This window comes from Lagopus muta, chromosome 5, assembly GCF_023343835.1.
Source record: "Lagopus muta isolate bLagMut1 chromosome 5, bLagMut1 primary, whole genome shotgun sequence".
NCBI classification, from domain to species: domain Eukaryota; kingdom Metazoa; phylum Chordata; class Aves; order Galliformes; family Phasianidae; genus Lagopus; species Lagopus muta.
Window position 1 is genome coordinate 56,118,188 of NC_064437.1, and position 13,580 is coordinate 56,131,767.

The following is a 13,580-nucleotide window of genomic DNA, read 5'->3' on the forward strand; positions in this document are numbered from 1 at the left end:
CTCCAGGTTCCGGAGGCAGTAAATCCTTGTAAACATGGGTGGCTCATCTGCATATCAGCAAAGCGGGAAGACACCGCACAGAAGCGGTTTAACAGCATAGGCAAAGACAGACCTATGTTCTTCTTGACACGAGGAGAGAGCAGCTAGTCAGCCATTCCCCTATAAAGGGAGGTTGAATGTACAATTTTACTAAATGCTGAAGATTTCAGAACAAGGTAAAGGCTTCTTTTACCTCGCTAGCCTTGTACTAAACAATAAGCTGGAGGTCAGCTTGTGGTAAGGTGGCATTTTGTATGTGATGCTACTATTGTTTACAAATTAGAGGTGATTGCTTTGACTTAGAAGACCCAGCCTGCTTAGTGCATGGCTTCTGCTAGCACTGCCTGAAGGACAACTTGTTTCAGTGTTTTCAGAGGAGGATGAAAGTATGATGTCAAAGCATTTTGTGCTTGACACATGCACACAAATTCAGAAATGTGGCAGACATTCACATCTTCCAATGGCAATAATGGTTAACAGCATATTCATGTGTTCACTCCAATAATTCAGTGATAAATAATTCTATTGCAAAAAAGTTGTACCTCTGAAGGGAAAGGCAGCTTAATAAAATTTCCTTATCTGCATTCTAGCTAATTACATTTGGCCTGAACTTATTTGGAAAAAGGTCGGGGAATGCTGCTGGTTACCCAGCTGCCGAATCAACGTCATCCTGCCTTAAAGTATTCCAACACACATCATTAATTCTGATTAAGAAGCATCACTCAGTTGTGATTCTTATTAGAACTCTATTAGTGTCTTTGCTAATAGATGCCATCTCTGTTATTATCATAATTATTACTATTTATCACTTATGTTACTTTGGCAGTGCCTTGAGGACTCATTCATAAGACAGGCTCTTATTGAATCCTCTGCAAACAAGAAATCAAAAGAAGTTTCTTGCCTTCAGCACTTTTATTTGGTAAAACAACAAATAAAGCATAAAGGAGCATAAGGAGACAAAGGGACCATCTGGGTTAGCACTACACATTGCACTCAGCACCTCCAGAGCCTAGACTTAGCCATAATCCCACCAAAGAAAACCAAACAATTCCATTCAAAACCAGAGTTCCACTCAAACTTCAGCACTTACATCCAGATCTGTCTTCAGATGCACAGATCACCACCTGTGGGTTTCAGTGTAGAGATACAAGTTCCAGCAAAAGTGAGTATGGGAATTCAGAAGACATGAACTAAGCTACCACCCACCAGACAAGTGCATATCCAAGTAAACTGTAGCTCCTTCTTATCTGGGGTGTGCAGATTGCACTCAGGCAAGCCTACTATGATGAAATTTGTTTATAGCAGTTTTAAGACAGGTAGCATGCTGCTTATTTGGAAGACTAACTAGAGAAATTTAATTTCAAAGTACCACATCCTGAGATCCCAAAGCTCACTGCAGCAAACTCCATGTTTCATGTCCTCGCTGCAGGTGCTCCTCCTTTACCCTGTGAAAAGCAAAATAAAGAGCTGGTCACAAAGCCCTACATGTGGAACAGATACAGAACGGGGCAGGATGAGCTGAGGGAATAGGTATGTTTCCAAAGAAGAAATAGAGCAAGTTCAAGAAAAGTTTTATGAAGTAAACCAGATTCTACTCTCCGTAGCTCCTCTGATCCTCCCAACAATCTGGAGTCAATCATTTGGCTCTGTGCGGCCTTGTAACTTTAAGGAGAACATAAGCACTGGTTTGAGACATTTGAGATGCTTTGTGATCCCGAGACAGAAGGTATCAAAGAACTGCAGCACACTTATTGTTAAAAGTGTTTTCATTCAGGATTATAGCACAGTTGCAAAGAGATCTTGCATTTCTGCATCCCTGTAGCCCTGGGCTGTCTTCTTCCCACAAATTCCTTTGCAACTGAACTTGGAAGATTAATATTTTAAGAGCAGCTAATGCTGCTAATTGAACAGGGAAACAGATATGTCAACCTTTGTTTTCCACAGGACTCACTTCAGAAGCATGAATGATAAATGCACCCCAAGAGACATTATGATAATCGTAACACACCAAATAAATTTTTCAGACAATGAAGTTCATGGCCATTAACTTTCAGTGAGATGCAAAAAAACACACTTGGTGCTAAGCTACTTCCCAAACATATGAATATGTATTTTACCCCACTGTAATGAACTGATACAGCTTGGATGAAAAGGACCATGACCAAGTGAAGGCAACAGGGATGAAGCTCAAAGCAAGGAGAGATACTCAATTAGCAATCACTTTTGTCCTGTGCCCTTACTGTGGAACTCCACAACAAATGCCTTGATAAGACCACAGAGCTGATCGTTCCCACAGCAGCTTTTGGCAGTGAAAAAGGAGAGTGGTCCTGCTATCAAATAATAGCAGGTGTTTGCTGATGTGAGACAGAGAGCTTTAATTCCCAGCTTAAAATGACCCACTGGAGCTGAGAAGAACTGTGGAAAATATCAGGCTTTGTTGTGTCATTGGGTACCAATGGTATAAGGTCACTTCTGTTCAAACACACTCTTCCTCAACCCTGTAATTAAATTGATATTTTGAGAAATGGTTCTCTGGGTTGTGTTTTATCACCGAGAACGTTATTCTCAGCTACATGCCACGTCCTCATGCTGTGCACATTAGAACTTGGACATGAGGCTCTCAGGTTGTTGGCTGTGCAGCAGAGATCTGACTGTTGTTCTTTAGTGCAAGAAATCCTTGACCCAAGTCTTGAAAATGAATTGTTTTGGAGAAGATGCTTCCTATTCCTTGCTCCCCGTTGCTTTTGCTCATAATAGATAAATAAATAAATGTTTTCCTTGGAAGGAAGAAATACAGAAAACTTTTCTTTCCCCTGATTTCTGATGAAGAAGGATATTTTCTTCAGAAATGACTTGCAGGCAATTTTTGTATCAGCCCTACTCACAAACTCTGCAGTGAAAGGCACAGAGCTGCTTTCCCAATTACACTGCATTTCTTTATAGATTCAGCTAAAGGAAAACATATTAAATAAATTATTTGTTACCAATTATTCACTCAGCTCTAAAAACAAATACACACGCATGTCTTTACATAGAGACATAGCAGGCAGACCAAAATATTTGCTATTTTAAGAGCTTAATGGGAAATAACACAGACAAATGCCTCTTCTGATTACAAGCAGCTACGCCACCACTCCCTGTGCACATCATTAAGGGCAGAGAGCTGCTCCCCTACAGCAGGTGACAAAGTGACCAAAAGGAATGCATTAAGAGAAAATTACAAGCCTATAAATATTACACCATCATTTTTTAATTTACTTCAAAGACAGAAATGCAGGCACACAGCCATTATTGTCTACATCTATATGTTATTCTATTCCATGCCTTCCAAACTGGATCTATTGGAAGGACGAGGTTCTGATGATGTCCCCCAAAAACTGTGCGATCCTCTGCTCTGACAAGCTCTTATGTCATCACCCAAACAGCACAGGTGAGAGAATAATACAAAAGAAATGAGCATACAAGAGAGCGTGAGCAAATCCTTGAAGATACACACATATTTGCTGTTCTATTATATTTCAAAAAAAGCTCTGTTGTCTCTTTTTCTTACATTTTTCAGACATTTCTTTGAACATGATAGTCCCACCTGCTAAAGGCAAAATGACATCATCAGGAAGTTAGATACTAATGGTCAGGAGAAGACCTTCCCTATCTGCTCTTTAGTGGTCCCTTTCTCCTCCTGCTTCACTACCCCAGTAAGTGCACTACCAGGCAGAAGAAAAAGGCAGCATGGTTTACACCCACTCTTAGGGCAGGTCAATCCAAAAGGTACAGCATTGCACCTGTAAACAAGTGTCCTGGGCAAGGATGCACTGGTGCACTCAAACTGAGGCTTCTCAAGCTCTTTCTAATTAGTGAAGAAAGTTGGCTCACTTCACTACCCTGTTTGCTGGCACAGCAAAAGCTGAAAAGGTGTCAGGAGAGCCTGTCCTGGCTTTTAGCACATCCAGTAGTTGTGAAATCCAATAGGTGAAAGGAACTGGGAAGCAGACAATTATAGGATGACCTCTTTAAGAGGCTCCTCTGTGCTAAAAATTCAGCTAGGAAGATGCCAAGGCTTCTTTCCATGCAATCTCCTCCTTGCCATTGCTGCAATATAAATACAAATAACACTCTGAAAGACAAAAGAAAAATAACTCATAATCTCCCTCGCTCTCAGCCTTAACTAAATCTATAGAGAACTGAGGGTCTGAGCCCAGCAGATCAGAAGGCTACTCTGACCAGGGAGCTCCTCTGGGGCTCCCACCATGGAAAGACAACACCTGCCTTGCAGTGGTGGTTTGCTGAGCTCTGAGCAGTGTTCTCTGGGTGCAGTACAGTCCTGGTGAGCTCTGCTCATGTAAGTGGAGTATTCACAATGGCAAGTGAGTTGGAAGAACATCAGTTTGAAAAGGACTTGGTATAAGACTGTGTATCAATCAGAAATCAGTGCTGGGTACCCAAAGGAATGGCATTTCCATCTTATCCTGGCACTTTTCCATCATCTGAAACATTATACATGTAGGAAATGTACGTCTGTGCGCATTCAGATGCATGTGCTTACATAGGTGTGTGCCTGTGCACATACACTGAACTTTCCACTTCTCAGAAGAAACAACCTCTAAAAGAAAGCCTCAGAAATAATGAGTCTTAAAATTGAAGAACCACTCTGAAGTCAATTGAGTTGGACACAAGGTTAAGAAACGATCCCATACCTCTGGAATTCAGCAATCCTGCACCAGCGATTTCTTCACTCATTTACTGCAGAATCTCTCTCAGAATCACTCTGCACAAGATGACGTGATGCACTTAAGTAAATCTGATCCATAAGAAAGAAGAATAATCGAAATAAAGTTAGTGAAAGGAGAAACAATTCTTCTGTACTAGATACAGAGAAGAGCAGCATTTACAGGAACAAAACTCATCAGATCAAAGACAAGTTTTTACTCCATAAACCATCAAGAATTTTTCTAGAAGGCGAGATCACGAAACCAAGGATGAATTGTGTGACAGCTGGGGGCAAAGCCTTCACTGCTGATAAGATACAGCCTGAAAAGTGTCTGCCAGGGAAGGTTAACTTAACTGCACTACCATGTTTAGGATATATTGCCAGGCTACAGTGTGAGTGCCACAATACTATAATAGCACAGGAATAGCAAAAATATGAACAATTCCATGAAGATTAATGGCTTTTTCACTACTTTCTTTGAAAATTCACGAGACAGAAACATACTGCCATGTAAAATATACGTTAAAGACCCATATATGTGCTTGGAGCTAGGAACACACAAACAGACAGTCCCTGTCACTCCATAGTAATTGCTGGAGTGCAGTAAATTAATCATATGCATGAACCCTCCGTGACAAATGATCCTTCCTAATTATTCTTCCTAAGGAGATTTCAAGAATGGAAATTTAATCATAAGCAAAGAATATCCACTGAACAATTCCTGCTACCTCAGACAAAATTTTAAATCTGTGGTTACCCTGCTAAAATCTGTGGTTATATTTTAGAAAACACCTGATTACATTAATTAGCTGAAGGTTTTGCAGCTGATCATCTCCCTCAGCAATGCACATAGGCAGTGCCACAGGGGTAAGGCGCACAAAGGATGAGATGCTGCAGCAAACCCTGAGAGTAACTACCACTATCATTCTGCAGCGCCTTTTACCCAGCCTTTAGAAATGTGACCAGTTCGGAGCCCCTGCCAGGTCGGCACTTTCAAAGGAAACCTCCACTGGCTTTGCTCACTTTTCAATCTGAGCCAGAGCAATTTCACTCCGCCACCCACTGAGCAATCGTTTTGGCAGGAGCAGTATAGTTTGACCCCATTTAGCATCTGCAGACCAGACCCTCGTGCTCATGCCTCTGCTGAGCCTGGGTCAAGTAGAAGCCAAGAGCAGTTCGTGCTGCAGTCGGGCTCAGCTCATCCTACCTATGCTGCAGGGCTACCCCACGGCTGAGCACCCCCACTCAGGGAGGGATGCAATAACTCTCCTGCCAGAGCTGCAAACAAGAGGAAGCTTCTGCTCACCCAAGGCATGAGAAAGCTGTAAAACAGCACACTACGTGTGGGAGGGAAATGGAGCCTGACGGGTTTGGGCCATGAAAGCACCAAGCGTTAATAGATTTTGCTATTACACTGCACTATGGCAGCGTGAGGACACTGCAGGGTGGGAAGCTCAGGAAGCCAACACACCGCTGTAGTGCATGAGAATGAGACCTGCTCTTCTGCACCTGTGCAGACGTGGATGACACATGCAGGGGCTTGCAGGATACAGTCTGCTCAACATTCCACTTCTCTCTGCTCTCAGAAAAAGAAAACAAAACGAGAAAGGGAAGCTTATTTGTCCACCAGGCCTTTTTAAACAGAAGAGCTAATTACCTGAGTACATCCATTATATGCAGAGCTGCTCCGATCATCACCAAGCATGATTGTCAAAGTATAGTTAATCAGGAAAGCAAAACAAACAAACAAACAAATAAATAATAGCTGTTTGACTAATGCAAAGGCATGGACCAAAAATTTCCTCTTGTCAACCCCATCTGGCTGGAGGCAAGAGCAGGGCTCCCCCTGCAATCCCAGCCCTTGGCTTTCAGCTCCCTGTGTTGAAAATTCTTAGCACTGTATTTTTTTTAGAACTAGTCTGCTATGGAGAGTTACTAAACATACATCAGCAGCCCAACAGAGCACTAACAGGAGTACGCAGCAATCAACTAAATGGACCGAGCGAGAGCTGGGAAGGAGACAGTGTGGGAGAATGTTAAGTGAATTGGTGTGTTCCTAAAAAATGACATATTAATGGTCCAACAGACTCAAGGTCCCAGAGAAAGCAGAGAAGCAGTTCAAGCTCCAGGAGGGCTATTTAAGGTGTCCTGGGGCTGCAGAGCTTGTGGAGTCACCAAGGCACAAACCCCATTTTTCCTCCCCTGTTCTATGCAAACATCAGTCTAAGCACAAGCATTTCTTACGCATGGACACCATAGCTTGTTTCTCCCTCTTCACAACAGCCTCCAAAGGAAGAAGATGCACCAGTAGGATGTAAACATTCCCCCAGGTCAGTGATGCTGATGTGGGAGCCCCAGCCCCTTCCCTTGGCCCCTCCTGGCAATGCAGGAGTCCTCAACCCCTCTTCTCCCCCAGGCCCCAAATGCTATCAGCTGCACTCTTAGCACAGCCCACGTATGCAGCAGTAGCAGAGCAAGGTCACTGTGGCAAGTTCCTTAACACACATCAAAAAAGCCAGCATGTAAAGGAATGGAATTACAGAAGACTGGAGAAGGCAGAAAGGCAAACATCTCATTTCCACAGCACCACCACCAGGTAATCCCAAGGAGCTCAAAATCAATTTGTCCTGAGTTCCACAAGCATAGAAGGAGAATCAGGAATCCTGTATCTATATATTACAGCCCTGAAAGGGAAGAAATCATACAGTTAGCAAAGCAAAGGCTCTTTTTCTTTTCTAAACCCAGAGCTATCAGAACAAGAAAAAAAGAAACCTCACCCAGTACACAGAAGCGACTGACATCATATGTACTCTCACTGTTACTCAGCACTCCCACCTGCCTTCCTTCTCACACCAGATTTCACTCTCACTAACAAGTTTACAATCACACACACCTGTTCTAGAGCTAAGGTAATTTTATGCTTGGTGTAGGTCAAGGCAAGCTTTGTGTGGGGAAATGCAGTATCCACTTCTAGATAGGAAGGATGCTTAATTTTGAGATATTCATCTACAAGAACCCCAAAGCTGTCAGCACAAAGCTGATGTCACTGACTTCAGTATTAAAAACATGGAAATTCCACCAGTTCCCACATATCACAGCTATTTGTGCAAGCCCTACCAACCCTGAGCCTGAATGCAAACCTGAACAAAATAAGCCCCAGATCCCTTCCCAACATCATGCTTTGTTTCTGGTCTGATCGCAAGAGGGGCCGTTCCCAAAGTTGTGCCTGATGAATGTCATAATGCAGCCTTACAGTTAACTTTTCATCCAAATGAGAATAAATGCACTTCACAAGTGTGTGCGCACATGTGTTAGCACATGCATGTGACAGATCCAATTAGCAACTGAAGCAGATACATTTCTGGTAGTCTCTCACTCAGACAAGTTCTCTCCCTTTACCATATGTATGTTAACAAAACATCACAGCATTCCATCCCCCTTGGATTTTCTGAAAGTGAGAGCTGTAGAGTAATCTAATGTCCCCACTTACCACATTTTTATTGAATACAGAAATCAATAGCAAACTGCTGGTCAATAAAGTGCTGTTTACTGAAGGCAAAATCTTCTTGCAGGTGCTAGAAAGGAAAAAATAGAGGAATAATTAATAAGTGTTTGACAGTGGCCACTGGGCTGTAACTAATAAGAGGAATGTATCATCCGTTAGGAGAAAGTTCTCATTTCACAGCTGCCTGGAAGAACTGGGGACATTTTTCTGGCTGCCTGCAGGAGCAGGGCATAGGCACTTACCTTCTCCAATGGATGTTTTAGCCAAGCAAGGAAAACCTTTTTTTCATCTCTTTGAAATTGGTTGTTGCTTGCACAGAATCACTGTCTCCAGCAAGTCAAAACATCATTGTTGCATTCCCACAAAGTAAACTGAAATCTTAATGCCCTCATTACCATGTGGCTGCACCCATTGCCTCATCAGTGTTTATGTCCTGACGCCTCCATAACACAGAGCTGGAGGGCACCTGGTCACCCCAGACAGGTTGGCTTCAGCTCATGGGAATAAAGTAAAAGAGTGAGGAAAAGTATGACAGTTAGTACACTGAAAAATAAAAGTGCCCATAAAACCAAGCCCTTACACCAATGGATGAATAAACACACTAACTGAAATGCACTGATTAGTTTTGCTATCTTTGGGAACCTACTCTACTGCTTCTGGTTTCCAAACCCTGCAGCAAAGCACTCCAGATAGCCCAGCCACACTGAACCCAACCCCAGGCGCTGAATGTGCACAGTCTTTATATAGGCAGCTTGTAACCCGATTTCTTCCAGATGAAGACAGAAAGAAGAAAGAAGGGGACTGCAGTGAGTCTACAGGCATGTTCCAAATCCTTTGCCTGGACAGCTGTGCCCCATTGGTTAGGTTTTGTGGACTCTTTCCTGCTGTGCTGTATCAATATCCAAACAACTCAAGTCCATCTTCAGCTTTCTTTTGCTCTGCAAGCTTCCGTTTCCTCCTTTAGTGCTATTATACTTCAGTTGGAGTGATCATTCTATATTATCCCACTGATGTGACTCTCAGTGCGAGAGCTATTAGATTATGCTGCCCCATCCATGAAGACACAGATATCAATAGCATCTGTACAACCTCTCTGATGAACTGCTAACCACTACAAGATCACCCTGGGGGAGGAAGCATTTCAAATGCCCAAGAAATTAAAATTAGAGGGAAAAGAAGACAAAGCCACAAAGAAACAAGGTGTTTGCCTGTATGGAATGCACATTTGAGCAATAACAGCCTTCAAGTTGACACTGCTGCTGCTGCTTTTGTAAAAGTGAGTGTGAACAAAAAATGGAGCTGTTCAGGTAAGAGAAATAATTAAGCCCGTAATCAGTTATATTGTCTCCAGATGGAGACTCATTAGCTTTTCAGGCAACATGCATTAAAATTCTGACAAGTTCATAGCAAAGTCCAAGCAGTTCAAACACTTCCCCAGCATGTCTGTGGTCTGTAATGTTTCCTTTTAACCCTCACTGTTGTAACGTGTTAGTTCAAGGTAATGAGGGGAGTGCTCCAGCGTTGAACCCAATCCATACACCGTCTGATGTGAAGGCATTAGGATGTAAACAGGCTGACATTTCGTATATTTAGGGTTTAATCTATATGTAAATTTCCCAAGCGTACTTAAATAAAATATAATTCACAAAAATTTACGTTTACAACATAGGGTGTGATTCTTCACGTCTTTAACTAATGCTCTCAGATCTGTGCTATTATATTTTCTAACACAGAGCCAATAGATCGTCTGAACAGGAGCAGGGCTGAAATTTCTTTTTCTAATAACAAAAGAGACCTGAGAGGTTTCCATACACAAGTAACAAGCAGTGGTAAGGCACATAAGCTCTCTGCTAAGATTCCTGTCAATGAAGCATCTGTGAACTCAATGCCAAATGAACTCTAGAGAAACCAGTTCCTGTCCAACTCTCCTGTCCAGCATTCCCAAAGACATTCAGCCCCTCCATGAGACTTTCAAGGAGATCTGGAAAGTCGACTGTAAAAAAAACAACCAAAGCTGTTTATATCACAGACATCATTTCAGGGACAGAAAAGGGCTTTAAACAAAGACACAGGTCTTTAAAGAAAGACAGAGGTCACTACCTCCTCTGGTTCCTCCTGCACAGAAACAGTAACTCTCTGAGGCAGCCAGCTCTGACTGAAAGTCTTCAAGCAATGGGGATTCATCATTCCATTAACTTTCACTATTTCTCATTTCCATGGCAGCAAAACGGTAGTTTTCATGCAAGCTGAGAAACACGTTGAAAAGAAATGCTCATACATATAGAAGGAATGAATCACAAACGCTCCTACTTAATATCCATTTACATTTTTCACACTAATGTGCAGGTTATATACAAGAGACCTAACAATTCTGAGATTTTATCTAGATGCAAAAATGTTCTGTTTAAAATTAAAACTTGTGTAATGTATGAAATCCCAAACCAGGTATTTCTGCATACCTTGCAGCCAAACCATTCACATTCTGATGGCTTAATTGCTTAGTTCAGTAGGAGCACCTTTGTTAGCTGTATGTAATTCTCAGACTATTTTATTCTTATTATGTTTATATAAAGACAGAAAAAGAAAAAATGGACAATATGCACTTTGATGGTTTTGTCTTTAAAAAAAAAGAAAGGAAGAAAGAAAAAAGGAGTATTTACATGCCATATCTGATTAAAAATTTACCAGTTACTAATATTGCATTGGGAAGATTCAACATAATTTCAAGTTAGAATACACGAACAGTACATGTAGTTAAGACCAAACCTGTTGCAAGAGCAATCAATAAAAGTATTCATTAGAAACCTTTGCTGTTCAAAGTTAATGGTTCTCTTAGAAGGCTCTCAAACACCTTAAGGGAAATACAATGCGAAATGAAGACATTTAATTAACCTTAACTCTGACCCCCATAGCAATAGCATACACGTATCTTGCAATCATTATTTCTTTCCTACCTGCTATGTACCTCTGGGAGCACATTTTCTCATCACAAGGATCTTTCTGTGCTTTTCTAAATTTCTCCAAGAGAAGCATAAGGGACACTGTATGAAATTACGTAAGGAAGCAGAGGCAATGGGATAAGATTAAAGATAAACATAGATGGAGATCGCCTCGTTTGCTGGGGTGGGAAAATCATCAAGATATGAGAAGATAATTTCAATTGTGGCTGTTTCCACAACATGAGAATGATGAACAGAGAGGAACAGCGAGAGGGAGAGACAATCTTTTATTTCACACACAAAAGAAATGACTTAATTCTGGGAATGAGCTGGGCTGCCAGACCCATCTTCTTACCTTGATTCCCCGTTTGCAATAAATAATAACCTGGGCTCTCCCATGGGCGCTAAAAAAAGCTCTACGGAGGTAAGATGAAGGAAGGGAGGAAGCGACTGGCTCAGGTTTCTTCTTGGAAAACTTTGCAGATTTATGCTAAAATTCTTAGTAATCTCCCTCCCCCCCAACACAGTATTTGGTGAGAACCCCAGACTGAGGGCTGTTAGAGATTCATTCACTAAAAGCTTTTCAACTCACTCTCCAAATGCACAGCAAATTCACACACGAGTGTCAAGAACTCCTGAAAAAACACCACTTAGAAAAAAAGTAAGGGCTGAAGATTTTAAGAGGTAGATGAGAAATGGCTCTTTTATACTCAGAATGTCTTAATGTTCATAGGAGTCTATGAGGACAGCTGGGCTTAATGGAAAGGGAGAGGAACCCCACACTTCAGAGAAACTTCTGCTATGGAAGCGCTTGTATCAAAAGCGTCATTTCCCTGCGCTGCCTTAGAAAGGAAGCCAAAGAGTTCTTAAGAAGACAGATCTGCTAGACACAGGTCGACAGGCACTAAGGCTACTGCTGCACCAAAGGAGTGAAAAACCAGAGTTGAAAGGTGTATTTGGAAAAGTTTTGGAGGAGAATGATCTCCATAACAAAGCCAATGATCAGCATAACAAAATAAGCTCCCTAAGATACCACAGTCATGGGAAACAGTACCATAGAAGGAATGTAGATAATTTAGGAGAGTAAAATTTTGTGTAACATAGATTGTCTTCCCTTGTCATGCGATACACTTTCACTGTACTAAATAATAGCTAAGGAACTAAGACAGCTCCCTTAAGTCAGTGAAGTGGCTGCCCTTGACTTCATCTGATATGATTAATCCAGTTCCAAGGAAGGCAAGTGAAATGGATGTGCTACTTTCTGTCATCAGTGAATGATGGAACTGAGGAGAGCCATTTTGCAGCCATATCCATTTTGTATGGATCCAGTCAAAGCCATAGTTTGTGACTAAAGGGGTCACCACTGCAGCACAGCCTCTGCTGGGGCAGGACGGGGATCTTTTACACAGTGCAACAGCACAATCCACTTTGGAGATGAGAGCAACTCAAGCACTCAGTCATTTGCAAATATCTTTGACGTCCCCCCTACCCCCCCTGCCCATGATAGCCCAAAGATGTATGGATGTATTTTAACATCTGGGAATTCCAGAACAAACATATGTGTTTGGATAGCTTCTCCCAGGCTGGCCAGGACCTGGAATTCAGCCTCAGCAGGGATGATGTGCTTCCTTCAACCACCGTCCCCACTTCCCTGGAAGATGCTAAGATAATTCCAGCTTGGTCCTGTCTCATTTATGAGAGCAGATGTGACAACAGGCCAAGGCCATACAACCTGAGGGGAACGGCTCTTTGCATCTATGTACAAAGCAAAATATCTGAACTCATTACTTGCTGGAAAAGTCAGCATCTGCTGTATCGTGTCATTGTGCAGTCTGTCAGAATAAATGACTTGGAAAGATCAATACTGGTAAGAGATACCAGGGGAAAGGCAGACAGATGGCTTAGATAAGAAGAGCTGAATTCTTCATCAAGGCTCTGATTTGTGCTCATCGTATTTTGGTTGTTTCCTTAGATCTGACTTTTCAAGGACCTGCCTGCATGGAGTGTGCAAGTGAGCTCAGAAATCACTCGGAAACATCCCAGCCCCTGTCAGTGAGAGCTCCAATAGACCTCCAGAGACAAGCAATGGCCTCAGCATGGCTCTCCTGCTCTACAACAGCCATCCATGTATCCTGATGGTTACATCACCACCCAGTGACTCCAAATGCTTTTGGATCAGATGGCAGAAGCAGCAATCTGGCAGCAGGTATGACTGATAAACACTCTCCTCATACCATATGAAATCCATACAGTGCTGCTGGCCTTATCATTAAGCCTGCTCCACTATTGAATCTTATTGGAAAAGAGTAGAAGGCATTTTGCCCTGGCATCTCTTGCACTGAGCCCAGCTGCAAGTTCAGTGCTGTCACAAACTTTCACCTTCTTATAT

General features: G+C 42.2%; 1 protein-coding gene and 1 long non-coding RNA gene across 2 annotated transcripts in view; one reads left to right on the plus strand and one right to left on the minus strand.

Moving 5' to 3' along the window:
• ADD3 (adducin 3) overlaps positions 1-13,580 on the plus strand; it is a 178,744-nt gene that overhangs the window by 13,350 nt on the left and 151,814 nt on the right. The gene's annotated exons all lie outside the window — the stretch shown is intronic.
• On the minus strand, positions 863-11,111 carry LOC125693825 (uncharacterized). The gene is made up of 4 exons (XR_007377266.1): positions 8,238-11,111; positions 7,288-7,431; positions 4,734-4,837; positions 863-1,484 (listed from the first exon to the last, which is right to left on the minus strand). It is a non-coding gene; the product is annotated as an uncharacterized LOC125693825 (long non-coding RNA).